Here is a 16,833-nt window from a genome sequence, read left to right on the forward strand (position 1 = left end):
AAAGACATTAAGGAACATTTGTAAGCATGTTCCCTCCCTCTGTTTTTAGTGTTGTTATTAAAGCTGTATTACACTTATCTGGAATTTCTTCATAACAGGGAATTGGAGGGGAGAAGGTGTTAAGGCATCTCTGAGGAAGGAGAATAAACAAAAGGAAAGGTCACTGAATGGGAAGGTCATTCACAGTCTGAGGAACTTTCAGAGCATTCTGCTAAGTCTCACAATAATTCCAAGAATTATCCCCAATCTGTTGCCTGCTCCTGGGACCCAAACCATGCTGGCAATTTCTACTGAAACTGCCGTCACCCATCAGCATTAGCAGATCCACGTGAGCACCCACAGTCTCTTTTCACTGTTTCCCTGCCAAGGGTCTTTAATTCCCAGCCCTCAAGGTGACACGTGTGACCAAGAGGCTTCTGCTGTGGCACCAGCCCTGCTGTGAGAGAGCTGCCAGGGTGACTGGACACTGCTCCAGCTCCACCAGCACAGCTCAAGCCCAGCCCAGCCTCCAGCAGCCCTGGCACAGCCCCTGTGCTGGACTTGGCCTGGCCAGGTCCAGGAGGAGCTGCCTCTGGAAGGCCAGCGTGGTGTTTACAGCCTGTCTTTAGCTAATCCTGAATGAACATTCTTCATTTTCCCTTCACGAGTAGAGAGCACTGCCAGAGCACTCAGCAGTAATTAACAGAGCCAAGATGAAAGGCTGCAGCAAGCAGGTAAAACCAGGGTAACCGTAACTCGCCCATCTTCCCTCGCTCCCCAGGAGTGCAGCGAGGCAGCAGAGCCACCAGGGCTCCTCGGGGGACTCCTGACCCATCACTGGAACCCTGAGCAGAGGAGGAGTGGGACACAAGGCAGCGATGGGAGGTCAGAGGGGCAGGAGGAACACACCCAGTCACACTACACTTGGAGCAGGACCAGGTCATGACACCCCTGAAAACAATCCCCTGGCCTGCTGACTTATTCAACACCCTCTGCTTCTAAAACTCGGTTCTACAATCAGACATTGGAAGGAGAACTGGGCTTCCAAGCACATGATTTTGTGTGGCACCCCAGAAAACAAGCCCAAAACAAACACAGGAAGTTTTGGCTCTCTGAATTCTTTGTGGGAGAAACCAGGCACTGCGCTTCCAGTGAGGGTCATGAGAAACACGGGGAGCTCTGAGGCACCAGCTTGGCTCTGGAAGGGCTGTGTGTGCACTTTTCCCAGACATCAATCCCACCGTGGCACCCACCTGGCTCCCTCACCTGTGCCCTCCATCCCTCCCTGCACTGCCTGGCCTCACACGCCCACCTCACACATTTACGTTCCTTGATTGTGGTTTAACTCCCTGACGTGACCCCAAACTCTGCACTACTGCACCCCGAAAGCCCTTCAGCCCAAGCTGTCCCCAGCACCCATTTCCTGAGCACACAAAGGTGCTGCTAGAAGCAACACAAGCAGAGTTACCCCGAAGGAAGTGAGCATTATACCAATCCCCACTTCCCCTCTCCACCCCCACTACAAATCAGCAGCGCAGCCAACTCTTGAGTCCGTGTGGTTACAAATATGTTTCAGTCAAAAAACCAAAACAAAGCACACGAAAACCCCCCAAACTTGGTAAAATAAAATCCCTCTACACTTCATTTTGCAAGTAAAACACATCATCTGTGCTAACCTCAGCAGATAACAACACACAGCAACTCCCTGAGCCCTACAAATATTTTCCACATCCACAATGTCCATCCACCAAAGTTACAACTGTACGTAACAGATTCTCTACGTGCCTTTTGTTATCACCTCTCAACATTTTGTAGTTGTAAGACAGGTGTTGACCAATTTAGAAAGGGATTTACATGAGAAGCAACTCTCAAAGCTTTAATTAAGGAAATGTGACAGGACGATCACCTTATTGATAAGCCAGTTATCACGTGCAGACTGTGTGCTTGCAGTGACCCACATTTGGGAAACAGGCTCTTTTCTTTTAAATATTAATTCTAAAATGGTCAAGAACATGCACAAGAACCACAGATTTTTACAACATACACATGAGTACATTCCACAGCTATTAACACTACAGACTTGCACCTAATCTCCCAGGGAAAAATAAGAATTTTAGTAGTAAGAACATACCAGAAATACTACTGAGCTCCACTTCTGTTTGTTTCCAAAGAGAAGCTCTCAAGATTAAACTAAAAGCTACTGTTTCTATTTCCTTGTCCACATGAGTGGCAGGGTCTGGTCAACTCTGAGATCTCTTCTGCAAGAATAATTCTCTCTTACGCCTGTGAACTCTCACTGGATATAAATAAACCAAACCAATTGCATCATCTGAGGTAAAGGAGGTTTCATCAATATGATGTCAGAAAGAAAAACTGAAGCCACAAAGCAAGATTAACTGTCATCACTGCCAAAAAAATCTGGAAAAGTGAATAATTAAAAGCAAGAATGCCTTCACCTGGAAAACTAAGTGGCTGGAGATAAAAATACCCATTGCTGTTAAGCTACTCTTCAGAACAAAGGTGCAGTTTAGAGTCAAATCAAAAGAAATATGTTTCAAAAATAATAATGGGACATCTGCAGAAAGCAGCAGCCTGTCAGAGACAAAAAATAAAAAATAAAATAAAATTTTAGAAAGCTTTAATTGGGAAATCTGGGTCTCCCCCATCCAGTATCAGAAAGATTTTGTTTTTCTTTCGCATAATCTGGGCAAGTTGCCCAGGAAATATGAAAAACTGAACTCAGGACTCAGGGAGCAAGTTAAACAAAAAAACAGAATTGCCTTTTAATTTTAAAGATACATTTTCATTCACTAGGTACAGCCATACCCACCTTTGCTCAAATGCATATATAACTGTTTCCAACACCCTCAACACCCCACTGCCCCATAAAGCGGCACCACCTTAATACTTCATATTTTATATTTAGTATTTTAGAACAAGGCATTGGCTGTCACTACAAGAAGTATTTTGGAGTGCCTTGGGATAAGTGGCCATACCCTTAACAACCCCCTGCTCCACAAAGTGGCACCATCATAATACTTCATATTTTATACTTAGTATTTTAGAACCATGGTTTCACTACAAGAAGTCCTTGGGATAACTGGCCGGGTCCTCAAGAGGAAATAAAATAAAATAACCCAAAGGGGAGCAGAGCTAAATTTCCCAGACCAGCAGACCCCTGCCCACGCTGGCAGCCAAATTTACAGATTTTACTCTGACTGGAGCTCAGCATCCTCAGGACAGAGAGCTCAGCTGACTGATCTCAGAGGAGAGCACAGCCCAGCACGGCCGACACCAGCTCCAAGCAGTTTAATCAAAGGTGATGCTCACTCACACATCACAGGCTCTTTTCCACGGCCCTAATTACAGCCTGAGCTGGGCTTGCTCTTCCTCATTTAGTGCAGAGCAACCTGGCAGTAACCTTCCCATCACATCCTGTCGCTGCAGACCCTGACAGGAAGTTGTAAAGATTTCACAGAGATGCTTCCTAACGTTTGAGAGCTGAAAATTAGAAATCTTTAAGGTCCACCTTCTGCTAAGGCCTCTGAGGCCTGAAGCAGCTCCCAGTACAGAAATATATATTTCAATTAAACTTTTCTTTCCACCAAATGTGAAAAAAACAAGTCTGCAGCAAGAGATTAACTCAGGCACAGATGAGGATGAGGCCTGCTCAGGCTGACAGCTACCCCCATTTCCCCTCTTAAGATTTGATTTTGTTACCTTTCTCCCTCATCTTATCAGATAAACAGCACAGTTTCATCACTAAATTCAGATACTGCACTGTCAGAACTCCAGAATTAAGTCTTCCCAACTATTATCATCTCCCATTTCTCCATTTGTCTCACTCTCCAAACTCTGGCAGTCACCTGCTGGCTGCACCTCGTGGCAGAAGAAATCCAGACTGGTTTTCTAACTTTCTTTAAAAACCTGAACGAGACCTTACCCAACCTCTCCTCTTCCAAAAACACAGCTCTGAACTCAGGCTGACGAGGACATGTGCAGGGTTTAATGGAATTATGTTTACTCAAGTTCTGCATCACCCAGACTCTTGCTGATTTGGGTATGACAACTCCTGGCCCGGCTGAGAAAGAACAGAAAGCTTTTATTCCAATTTAAACGATTTGTCACAGAAAACTGCATCCTCCAACATGCAGCCAAACTCCTGTTTACGGGGAAGGATTTTCAAACCAAGTCTTTGCTGCTTTTCATTCCAGATAGACATTGTATTCCTGGAAGTCATGAGCAGGGACACGGTATTTATAAAATGCAGCAACGGAAACGCTGCTTCTCAGATCACCTGCCACTGCAACTGCCCAGTGCTCAGAGCTCTTTTTAAAGGAAGGATAAACACTGGAAAGAGAGGCAGGCGTGCAGAACTTACTCATTATTTGGTCTCATCACCATGTGATCCACCTGAGACCCTTCCAGGAATTAAATTCCCATTTAGGCCTAAGTTGACCCACCTGTTTCTCTCACAGTCCAGTAAAAAAACGAACAGAAAAATGCAAAATCAGGTGCTGTTTGGGTTCAGGCTGAGATACCACTGACCTACTCTCAAAAAATGGTGCTAGAAAAAGGCAATTTTCCATAAGAGGAAAATTGTATGGAAGGGGCTGAGGGGAAAGCCCAGAAATAAAAATATGTGCTGCTTGCCCTTTCTCCACTCCCCAAGCTTTACCCTTCCCCTTGGGCTGGGCCTAAGAATCCTCAGGCCTTATCTTTACCTTGCTGTCCATTGAGTCTCATCCTCCCTGGAAAAGCCTTTTGAGGTTCCTGAGGACAGGCAGCAAGTGGAGCCCGAGCAGGGAAGGGTGGAGTGCTGGAACTCCAGAGACAGGCTTTGTTCTGGGCGTTCATTAGATAATGGCAGTGGCCTTCACCAAAACACGAGTTATAAACAGGGCAAAAGGAAGTGACTTTGGTCACAGAACCGCTCAGTTTTCACCCCTGCCTCGCATGATGTCACACTCTCACCAGCTCTCCGGTTACCGGATGATCTCCGACAGCAAATGGGACTGAAATACAGCTTTCAAAAAAAATAACAGGCAAAAGAGGGGGAAAAAGGCGCAAGAGAAACCCACAGCCACATCTGCCTGGTCATCTGCTGCTTTATCACCTCTGACGAGGGAACACAAGTCATTCCTCATTGCTAAATCATTACAAATCAGCTATAACAGTACCACAACCAAGTTCCACAATTAACTGCTCCTGCAGCATATCAATCCATTAAGCCCCACACAGCTGTGCTACCTTGGCAGTGCGGCTATACAGGGAAAAAAAAAAAAAAAAAAAAAAACCAAAAAAAAAAAAAAAAAACCAAAACACCGTCCCCATCCCCGCTGCCGCGCCAAAGCCGGGCCGCCCGTCCCTGGTGCGCGGGGGCGGGCGGGGAACCGAGGGGGAACCGGGCCAGAAACCGGGCCGGGAACCGAGCGGGGACCGAGGGGGAACCGGGCCAGAAACCGAGCGGGGACCGAGGGGGAACCGGGCCAGGAACCAAGGGTGAACCGGGCCGGGAAATGGGCCGGGAACCGAGGGGGAACCGGGCCAGAAACCGAGCCGGGAACCGGGCCGGGAATCGAGGGGGAACCAAGGGGGACCGGGATCGGTACCGGCCCGGGGCTCCCCCGGCTCTCCCCGGCCCCGCTCTGCTCCACCGCCCCCTCGGCCGATTTAAAACGCTGCTGACTTCTCAATTAAAGAAAAATATATATATATATAATCAGCTTGAGGAGAGTCGCTGTTCCCGTGCCAGAATGAAAATCCAAGAGGATACGCTAAAGCAGGGAAGAGCATCAGAGGTTCCTCCATGAAAACAAAGGCTATAAAAAGGACAAATATGGTTTTAAAGAGAAAACGCCTGCACGCAGGCAGATGCCCTGGCTGGCAGGGGCTCGGGGCACACGCACAGCCACGCTCAGAGCCCGGGCAGCCCCGGTGTTTTATCATCCCCCGCAGCAGCGGCACCGACCCACGGCGAGTCCCGCCCGGCCCGGGACCGGCTGCTGCCTCCTCACCTTATTTTCACAGGCACAAAGCACCCCGAACACAACACACGACATGATGTAACCAGCGACACGGCCGGGGCCCAAAGCAGTTCAAAATATAATGGTCAGTCAAAACAAATAAAAAACCTGCAGTTCCTCCCATATCCTGACCGGTTTCATGGAAAACTACAGTTTGTCATTCAAGTGCATTTTACATAACAGGGAATATAATCTATGGAGTGCCTGCCTTCTGCTCCACCTGGACACAAATTCAAGCAGAGGAGAGATGACACCTCGGTTTGGAAGGTGGGTCTGATTTTTGGGGGAAAAATAAGTTTAGTTCCCAATATATTTAGCTGATTTATTTTTTCTTCCTACATAACCCCCATTTATACCCCAAATGATGGAAATTTCTCCGTAACCAAGCACTGGAGGATGCTAATCCCGTGATGGAAGTAAACACACGTATGGATCACGGAAAGCATTTCAGGATAGCCGGACTCCTCCAGCTTGTTTGGGGGGAAATAATCCTGGATCCGCAGGGCCGGTTCCAAATAAATAAAATACAAAATATGCGGCTAGAAAGTAAATACAGGGAGACGGTTTTGGAGCTCGAAGCCACCTGGAAAATGACGCTATTGTGCACCCCGGGAGAAGGGAGAGCGCCCGGTGACACGGCTCCCGCCGGTGACAGCCCACCGGGATTACCGGCACCGCTCCGCTCCTATTTTCCAGGCGGATTTGGGGCCGCGGGACCTGCTCCCTCCACGCGTTTTGCAAGCTTTGAGGTTATGCAATTTAATTTTTTTTTTCTGTTTACTTTTAAAACTTCGCGTGTGCCCCCCCCCCCCAGCCCAGCCCCCCTTTTCCCACCAGGTTAGGGAACGCTGCCCCCCCTTCCTCCCTCCCGTCCGTCCCTTCCCCTCCCCGGGGGCAGCGGCCACGTGAGAGGCCCCGGCCCGACCCTGCGGGACCCCCGGCGCCGGGATTTCAATGTCGAGCCGCGCCGCCGCCCCCCGCCCGCGGCGCCCCCCCCGCCCCGGGGAGACGCAGCAGCACCGGGGGCGGCGGGCGGGGAGGGGGGGGTGCGGGGCGGCTCTCCTGCCGCGACCCCCGCACTTTCCGCCGCACCGGGGAGGGGAAGGGCAGCGCGGGGGGGGGCTCGCAGAAGTTGGGGCGCGGCGGCGGCGGGGCCCGGCGGGGCGCGGCGGCTCTAACAAAGGGGCGGCGGGGGAGGCGCGGCGGGCGCGGGGCGGCGGGCGCGGGGCGAGCGGCACCTACCACGTGACGAGCGGCGAGCGCGGTCCGGGCGGGCTCGGCCGCGGCGAAACGGGCGCAGTTCGCAAACAAACCAAGCGGGCCCCCCCGGGACGAGGGGCGGCAGCCGCGGCGCCGCCACCCCCGGCGCCCCCCCCGCCCGCCCCGGCGGAACGGGGGATGGGCTCGCCCGTCTCCCTCGGCGGCTGCAGTGCTGGGGGTGGGGGGGGAGGGGGGGAGCGGGGCCCCCCCGCCCCCGGGTCGGAGCGCTGGGGCGGAGCGGGCGCTGCGGCGCTTCTCGTCGGCGCGCCCGGTCCCCCCCTGCTCCGGGCGAGCGCGGCGGCGGCGCGGCTCGAAAATGGCGGCCGGGCTCCTTCCCTGCCCTCCCCCTCCCGTCAGCCGGAGAATGCACCGGGGGGAAGGAGGAGGAGGACGGCGAGGAGGCGGGGGGGCGGGGGGCGCCGCCGCAGCGCCCCCGGCGGCCGCGCCGCGCAGCGCAACCCGCGCCCGCCCGCAGCCGGGGGGCCCCGCCGAGCGCCCGCCGCGGCCGCGCGGAGGAGCTGCAGTGCGGGAGGGGAGGGGAAGGGGAGGGAGGGAGGGAGGGGCGGGCACCGGCACCGCCGCCGCCGCCGCCGGGGAGGGAGGGCGGGGAAGTGGAGGGAGGGGCGGACCCGCCGCCTTTTGTCCGCCCGCCGCGGCCCCGCCGCTGCCGGACACCGCCAGGGGGAGCCCGCGGCGGCGCGCGGGGCACGGCGGGAGTTGGAGTCCGCCCGCGGCCGGGGACACACAGGACACGCAACGCCGCTGGTTTAACGCTGCGTTAACCGTTTCCTGCCCAAAATCCACGGTTCTGCCGCTCTGCCATTGCGAGCGAGCTCCCGGGAGAAATCAAACAAACAGCCTTCGCCGGTTAAGCGTTTTCCCGCAAAACCGCACGTCACGCTCTCCCGCGCCCAGTGCAGCCCCGGGAGCTCGCTGCCGGCCCGGCCCGCACTGCTCCTGCCACGGTCCCCGGCGGTATTGCCAGGAAACCTGCCCAAAGAAAATCTGCCCAGGAAATCTGCCCAAGCAGCCCCCTGTGCCCCAGCCGGGCTCCGGGGCTGTCCCGCACTCCCCAGGCAGGGTCTGGGCCCGGGGCACGCAGGGCTGGCAGCCCGGCCACCGATGCTCCTGCTGCCCCGGTCCTGCCCTTCACAGCTCCATCACACAGGACACACCAAGAGCAAGGCAGAATTCCTTTGGGACCGCACAAACCATTTCCCCTCTGTGACCTTCAGCCTGGCCCCTGGCAGGCGGTGACACTGACTGTGCCCAGCACAGAGCCCGGCACGCTCAGGGTGCCACAAACCCGCTGCGATTCCTGCCAGGCAAAGGCTCTTCCTCCCCTGCTCTGGCTCTGCTGCCTCTACAGCAGGAACGCAGCTCTGCCAAGGGAAAAGTGCTTTATGCCATGGTTTGTCTGCAAAGAGGAAGAGTCACAGCAGTGCCAGCTGTGCTCACCGCCACCGAGAGATGCACTGAGTAAAAACAAAACCTGTCCTGCTCAACTGCAGAGCTAGGTAAGCAGGAACCCTCCTTCCAGTACGTGCTATCCTGGCCTGCACTATGCAGCACACACACACAAGTTTATTTCCTCCTCGTAATTCAAGCCCCAGCGCCACACAGGGCAGTTCAATACCACAGAAGCAACTGCAGAATACCCTGAGCTGGGAGGGATCAGAACTCCTGCACAGGAATCCCACCACGTGCTTGAGCAATGCTCCCTTCCTCTAAAAACCATCTGGAGATACAGAGTCAAGGCACTACTGTTACTCTTTAAAATCCAATATATTGCTCAACAAACCGCACCACGGCACTCTCATTACAACTGGGTTTTCTGGGCCAGGAAATTCACATTTCATCATTCTTCTAAGGGTGTGTGCGACCCCCTGGGCTTGCAGCCAGAGACACCCAGAGGTCTCTGTGACCACACAAATGCTCAAAACACAGCTTTACCTAAGTGTTTTTTCAAGAAAAATATTTAGCTAAGTACAGCAGTGAGACTAACGCTGGTTTTATGCCCTAGCAGGGAGCTGCAGACAACCAGCTCCACTCCAGGGCTGTCCCTTGCAGTCCCAGCTGTCCCCTTAGTGATGGCCATTCCCCATCCCCACACTCCTGCTGCACACTCTCTCCTCATCTCGTCTCACTTGGAGAGAACTTTAAGAACCCAGGACCCTACAATGGCATGCAAACCTCTGGTACTATTGTTTTTTTAATCTGCCTTTAATTAGAGTTCAGCTAAAAAAGCAGAAGCAGGTACAAATGCGGTTTTATACTGGCACAGAAGAGTGAGGACAATCTGTTGTGAAGAAAATTAAAAGAAATTCCTGTGCAATAAAGCTTCTGATCAGGATTTTCTGCTGAGGCACAGACCAAGAGCCCAGATTCCAGCTTGACATTCCAGTGCAGGTCTGGATTTTCCTGCAGCACAGACACAGCTGCAGCTTCCATGGTCCAGCCTCACCTGGAGAAGAGTAGCAAAAATTGCTGTGCAGTGTAAAATTTACACAGCTTTGGCCTCTTCTATGGCCCTGCCAGTCTCAGCTTCCCACTCAAAACTGTGCCACAACTGGTCACTCCTGGACCAGCCACCAACCTGCCCCTCACACGGGATGTTCCTGACCTGGAGATGCCCCCCATGAACAAGAGCAGCTGTCCCCATTGAAACCCCATTTTTACAGCATCATCCTTTGAATTGTCCTCTTCTGCCAAGCATCCAGAACACTCAAACCACAATAGCTGGTGAGAGCTGTGTACCCAGCTACTCACACCTTATTGTTACCTCATCTTTCCACCTATTAATCCTCATTATTTGCTCTGATTGGATCATCCTCAAAAATTGAACAGTCTCTGTACAACAAGCACATGCATATCTGTACATAAAATAACTCTTAAGTGTTATTATTAACGACTTTTGAGCCTAAAACCATGCTATTTCAGTTTGGGAAACATCCTGAACGTGGGAAAGGTGGATGGACACTATAAAACACATATTTCCTATGAAATAAAAACCACACATTTCCTATGAAATATTTCCTATGAAAAATCCAGCATGGGAGAATGAGAGCCCAGGCAACCACAGGGAAATGGCAATGGGAAGGAGAAGGCAGCGAGTCCCTGTTCTGTGAGCATGGCACAGCCAGAGCTGGAGCAGCACATTCCCAGGGAGAGCTCCCCGCTCCTCTGCTCCCACAAACCTCCTTCCTCCGAGGTGCTCTGGGACACGAGCTCCACAGAACCCAAGGGCTGTAACTGAGCTGCTCTCTCCTGTGCCAATAAAACATTGCAAAACTGTGACAACACCAGCTGCCAGGAGCTTGAGCTCCTGGGGGGGACCACGGTGAGAACAGCCCTCAGACAGGTCCTGGCAGAGCTGTAGAGCAATTCAAGCTGTGACACGCTCAACACACTGCCAAAAATCAAGGTCCAGCAAGACCCTCCCCTCGAGAAGCAAACGCCCCTCAGCAGAGCTGCCGGGGGATGCAGCGGCCGGACACACCGACGGCTGGACACACCGACAGATGGACAGCCCGATGGCCCGACAGATGGACAGCCAGATGCACTGATGGCCAGACAGCTCGACAGCCAGACAGCCCACCTGGAATGCTGTGATAGATTTACAGGACACACCGGACACGCCGATGGCTGGACAGCTCGACAGGCGGACAGCCCGACAGCCACACAGGGCCAGATATCCTGATGGCTGGACAGCCTGACAGGGCCAGACAGGGAGAGACACCCTGACAGGGCTGGACACCCCACAGCCAGACAGCCTGATGGCCAGACAGCCCAACAGCCGGACACTGACTGGTGGCTGGACACACTGACAGCCGGACAGCCTGAGGGCCCCAGCAGCACACCAGGCACTGCTCCTTCCCTCAGCTCCTGCCAGCTCACAGCAGGCACAAAGGACCCAGAGCCCTTCCCTGCCCTCCCAAAGCAGCCCCATCTCCCCATCCCACAGCTCTCTGAAACCTCACTGGGTTTTCTCCTCCACGGCCTCCCAGACTGCAGCATGAGACTAAGGAGCTGGCATTGAGGATGGGGACAAATGGGACACTCACAGGGCTGACAACAGCCCAGTGCCCGTGTCGATGAGGCTCCACACAGCCACACGTCAAACCCCAGGTGGCACTTTGGAAATGAAGACCAGGCTGCAGAGAAGTTATCTCCTAATTCCCACCAGTGTCAGCAGGAGCTGCAGCAACACAGATTTCCAAGGTATTTCACGATAGCCTCCAAAACCACAACAGGGAGATTTAATTCCAATTTTAAAGCCCACAAAACAACTCTCTGTTATTCTGTGTACAAAGAGCAAGAGCTTTGCTGCTGTGTTGGCCAACTGGAGATCAGATACCACAGCAGATTTGCGTAAGGTCAGTGTGAACAGATTGAGATAAGATTTTTGGTTTTCCCATTACAAGAGAATTTGTCTAAATTCAGCCTCAATAATTGGCCTAAAGTCAGGCTGCTCTGGCTTGTAGATTTATGAAAAGAAGGAAATATCCTTCCCTTTAGCACATCTCTTCAGGTTTTACTCAGATGCACCAAACTCAATTCCTGTACCTGAGTGTTTAGGACACACTTTTAATGTGCAATAATATCAGCAAGGCAAGAGGTCACTTTTCTAAAGAAGCGCCAGCAAAGCCCCACCAGGCTCCACTCCAGACCCAGGAGCACCATGGCTGCCTCACACACAGGGAAACCAGAAATGTGGGCAGGAAACTCCAGCTTCAGACCTTTGGTTTCACAGGACAAAGCCAAGACCCTTTGATAGGTGTACACAAAACTCTTTTGATACTATAAACACATATACAAACCAGATCAAATCAGCAAGTTAAAAGGACCTTATAGTGCAAACCTGGGGTTTAAGGATGAACACAATAAAGAGAGGAAAAAAAAAGCAGGAAATCTTTCTTTTTCTGGGCAAGTCATGCCTTGATGTCTGGATGCTGCTGCACACAAGGACAGGTAACACCTGTAAATACACACACATGCTCCCAAGAGGAGACTCCACATCTCTTCACTACAGGCACTGGAATGGCTTTGGAGAGAGAAACACCCTGTACACACACAGGATGAATCCACACTTCCAGCCATAACACCAAACCTCCATTTTAAACTTCTGCATCAGCCAAGAAACTACGTGCAGGGCTCCAGCGTCATCCTGCACGGTCGGGAGCCAGCCCAGCACCTGCCGAGGCACCTGAGCACCCCCGGGCGGGCCGGGCCGGGCCGGGGAGCCCCGAGCAGCGCGGGCAGCGGGGCACACGGCACCTACCTTGCTGGGCATCCTGGCCAGGCCCATCCTCACACCTGCGCTCCAGGTGGGCAGCACGGGGACGGCCTCCGGATCCTCGCAGCCTCCGCCGACGCCGGCGGGATGTAAGTTTCTTATTTATTGACTCGAGGAGGTGGGAAAGTGCAGGAGCTGGGGACAGAAAGGGCTGTCACAAGGGGGCCCGGCCGCCCCCTCCCACCGTTACCTCCATCCCGCCGCGGGCCGCCCGGCGGGGCCGGGCCCGGCGGCGCTCGCAGCGCGGCCCGGGGCGCGGGGGGCCGGGGCTGCCGCCACCCCCGATCCTTCTCGAAGCCCCCCGGGCCCGGCCTCGCTTCCCCGGGCTAAAATGGAGGCGCGGGGCGGGCGGGGGGGTCCCCGCTCCGCACGGAGCCGGCCGGGCCCGGCCCCCCGGGGCAGCGCGGCGGGGCGGAGCTCACCCGGCGCCCCGGGCCCGGCGCCCGCCGCGACCCTGCCCGCGACCCCCAACTCCCGGGCGGGAGCGGCCGCCCGGCCGCCCCGGCCCCGCCGCGGCCCGGCCCCCGCGGCCAAGTTGGGGGCCGGCGGGGCCGGGGGCCGGGGCCGGCGCTGCCCGCGGGGCGGGGGCCGCGACCCCCGGGCCGAGCGCGGCCGCCCCCCGAGCCCCCGGCCCGCTCCGCGCCCCCCGCCCGCTCCTACCTGCGCCGCTCCGCCGCCTTCAAGCGGGGACCTTCCGCCCTCCCCCGCGCCCATTGGCTGCCCGTGGGGCATGGGCGCGCCCCATTGGCTGCGGCCGCGTCAATCAGCGCGGGGGGCGGGGCGGGCGGTGATTGATGCGGTGCCGCCGCTCGGCCCCTGCCCCGCGCCCCCCCCCCGCCCGCCGCCCCCCGCCCGGGACCCCCCCCAAACCCCGGTACCGGCCCCGAGCGGGGGGTCCCGGGCGCGCCCCCGCCCCCCGGGGCGGCCGCGGGTCCGGCCGGGCCGCGGGAGCGGCGGGCGAGGGGGCGGCCCCGGGTGCGGGGCTCGGGGGTCACGGGGCGCCGGTGTCCCGCAGGCGGCACCGGGGCAGGAGCCGGGACACGCGTGGGGCGTCCCGCGGGCCGCAGGCCACTCGCGCTCCGTGCGGGGCGCGGGTCCCGCGGCGGGGAGGGACCTGCCGGGGGAGCGGGAGGTGCCGCGGGACACCGAGAGCACCGGAGCGGGTGCCGAGGGCTGCGGGGACACCGGGAACACGGATGGCAGCAGGCCCCATCCCACAGGTGACACAGGGCCCGTGTCCCCTGCGTGCCTCTGGGCCTGTAGCCAGAGCCCACCCAGTGCCACCCTGCCACGGCAGGGACACTCCCGCTGTCCCAGGGTGTCCCAGTGTCCAGCCTGGCCTTGGGCACTGCCAGGGATGCAGGGGCAGCCACAGCTGCTCTGGGCACCCTGTGCCAGGGCCTTGCCAAAATCTGCGTACAGAATTTCCTCCTCACATCTATCATCTAATTTTCTCCCAGTTAAAGTGGTTCCCCCTCTTGTTCAGTCTGCCTGTGTAAAAAGTTACTCTCCCTCTTTTTTTTCTCAGCCCCTTTGAGGACTGGAAGGAAGTTTGAGATGCTCCAAACACACTCTGAGAGGTGCCCATGCTGATCCCACACTGAGCAGCTGCAGTCACTGTCCCCACACAGACACTGGCCTTGCTCTCCTTCCCCAGGAAACATGAAACAACCAGGTTGTTTTTCCTGGTTATCCAGAAAAACCCAGACTATCACCTTATTCTGAGGTGACAAAGTTTAAAAGCACTGGCATCCCTGGCTTAGAAAAACCCAGTTCTGCTCCATTAAAAATAAAAAGCAGTTCATGCTCTAAAAGTCACAGACTTGGACAGAGGGACAGAAAATGAGATGCTGCAGCACCACAGTCAGTGGTGAACAACAGAACAAGCCTTGGTAAGATGTAGGTGTTCCTAAACAGCTCCTGGTGCTCAGCACACAGCTGTAATTCAGCTCTAGAACGATGGGAAATCCAACTTCATCACTGCTTTGCCTTTCTCTGGAGGCACCTAAAGCTCAGCCTGCCTGAGCAAAGCCTGGGTCCAGCACCAGGCAGAGCCCATGGGGGAGGCTGCAGAGGGACAGCTCAGCTCTCACTGCACTCAGCAACCCCCAGACACAGGAACACGTGTCCAGGAGCAACAGGAGCATGGGGGAAAACAGGGGGAAGCAGCTAGGAATGGGTTAATCTCAGTGTTTCTTGTACAGCCAAACTCAGCTCTCAGAAATTACCAATTAGGTTGGGCAAAAATGAGTGGCAGAAAGTTCAATCCAAGATGCCTACAATGCAGCAGGAGGAATTTCTGCACAGCCATGAGCCTTCCTTCCTGGCAAGCTTTTCCTCCAGCTCTGGAAGTGTAAGAGACTGTGGTAATTAATTTCTCTGCTGAGCAACAGCAGCTACAGCCACAGAGAGGGGACCTGCTATGGAAGGCAGGAAAAAAAAAAAAAGAAAATAAAACTAACCTGGCTCCATACCTGAGAGATTCTTGAAGGCGGGAAGTGAGGATGAGCAGCAACAACATCTCTGGGCACCGGGAAGGATCCATCCCCAATATTCCATCCATCCCTGCCTTGAGCAGTGGATGGACACGTGGCAGGACACATTCCCTGTGTCCTGTGCCTCCATCCTTGTCCCCAGTCCCTCTGCAGCTCTCCTGGAGCCCCTTCAGACCCTGGAAGGGCTCTGAGCTCTCCTTGGAGCCTTCTCCTGTCCAGGTGAGCACCCCAAGGTGTCCCAGCCTGGCTCCAGCCCTGGAGCCTCCTCTGGACTCACCCCAGCAGCTCCAGGTCCTCACACCCATGTCACACCTCCCACCTCACCCAAAACTCCAGCCAGCACCTTGCAGCCCACCTGGAAGCTGTGACAGATGAGGCTCAGGTGGCACAGGACAGAAAAGAGCCCTGCACACCCCAAGGTGCCCTTAAACCTTTCCCAACCTCTCGCTTGCCCAACTCCTGAAGGGCAAATCCCACCCCTGACCCAAAGCACCTGGGGCTAAGCCTGCTTTTAAAAGTAATTTATTTGGATTTTCCACATCCTTTCATGAATTGCAAATATATTAACAGAAAAGAATTTTTCCCCCCCTAGGACTGTACAATTTTTGAAATTAAAAAAAAAAAAAATCAAGAAAAGCAAAAAAAAAAAAAAAAAAAATTAGGAAAAAAAGGACAAATTACATTGTTTCAATGCAAATAGTAACACCACACCCACACTTTGCATTCTTCCATAGTTTTGTTGTAAGAAAATGACAGTTCCCTAATTCTCTTCAGTGAGAACCCTTGCTCACCTCCCTGCCAGTGTCTCCATGCTCAGCCTCTTCTTCTCTGTCCCTCCTCAAAGAGGCAACTTTTAGTCCTTCAATACAAATTTTGTGTTTTTCCTTAGAATGTAAAATAGCAGCAAGGGCTAAACGTGACCCTGGATTATTGGGAAAAAAAAGAAAATACCTTTAAGGTAGGATGACCATACAAAGCCAGGAATGTTTTTATGTATTAAATCTTCCAAATAGCACAAACATCCTTTGAACATCCCAGCTCAACTAAGAGCTTTTTCCAAGGGGTTGAAAGTTTTACTGCAGTTTTCAGGGAACAAATAAAAAGGAAAAAAGGCCCCACAATTCCTGGATCTCAGGTCCCCGCGTGAACAACATTTGTTATGGAAAAGTAAATAGCACCTGCTTCCTCCTGCTTTTTGTTTATAAAATATGCTGGGAAGCAAAAGGAAGCCAATTAACACGGTAATTAGTGGCATTCCATAATTGCTGCCTGCAGACCTTACCAAGAGGGGCTGCTCAGACTCCTCTGCCCAGGGATGTGCTGGGAAGGTGCCACGAGCTGGGAAACCACAGCAGGAGAGGCAGGAGCAGCTCCAGGGAACGCCGAGCCCTCCAGGAGGGGAATCATCCCCCAGAGAAGCCCCAGGAATGAATCCCTGCGAGAGCCTCACTCCAGCCCAGATCCATCCCAGACCCAGCTGATCCAAGTGCAGGGCACAGAGCTCATTTCACCTCTTCTCATTCCTCAGATCTTAGAGGGATTTTTTCACCCTCTGAGGGGAACTGAAGCCTATTTTTCACTGCCCATCTTCCTACTTCAAAAAAAAGAACCCACCACACCACAGAATTCTATTTTTGCTCAGAACTTGGGGATGATTTTTCAAAGGATAAAGGTGTCCATGTGGCTCTTGACCAGAGAGAAGCTGAGACAGAAGAGGTGCCAAGTGGATAAGGACAGAATTCAAAAGAAATTGAAGTGTGAAGGAAACTAAGAGACA

General features: G+C 54.3%; 1 protein-coding gene across 5 annotated transcripts in view; it reads right to left on the reverse strand.

Annotated features, from left to right (window-relative positions):
* Positions 1 to 12,731, reverse strand: part of KANSL1 (KAT8 regulatory NSL complex subunit 1) — a 74,471-nt gene extending 61,740 nt beyond the window's left edge. For 2 of the 5 annotated variants that reach the window (XM_063178974.1, XM_063178971.1), the window contains exon 1: positions 12,547 to 12,730. The gene's annotated coding sequence lies outside the window, so the exon portion shown is untranslated. Of the gene's footprint in view, positions 1 to 4,703; positions 4,943 to 7,247; positions 7,335 to 12,546 lie in introns of those variants that run through there. The other 3 variants (XM_063178975.1, XM_063178972.1, XM_063178973.1) reach the window with 3 other exon arrangements.
* Positions 12,732 to 16,833: the final 4,102 nt, after the last annotated feature.

Source organism: Melospiza melodia, chromosome 30 (assembly GCF_035770615.1).
Source record: "Melospiza melodia melodia isolate bMelMel2 chromosome 30, bMelMel2.pri, whole genome shotgun sequence".
Taxonomy (NCBI): domain Eukaryota; kingdom Metazoa; phylum Chordata; class Aves; order Passeriformes; family Passerellidae; genus Melospiza; species Melospiza melodia.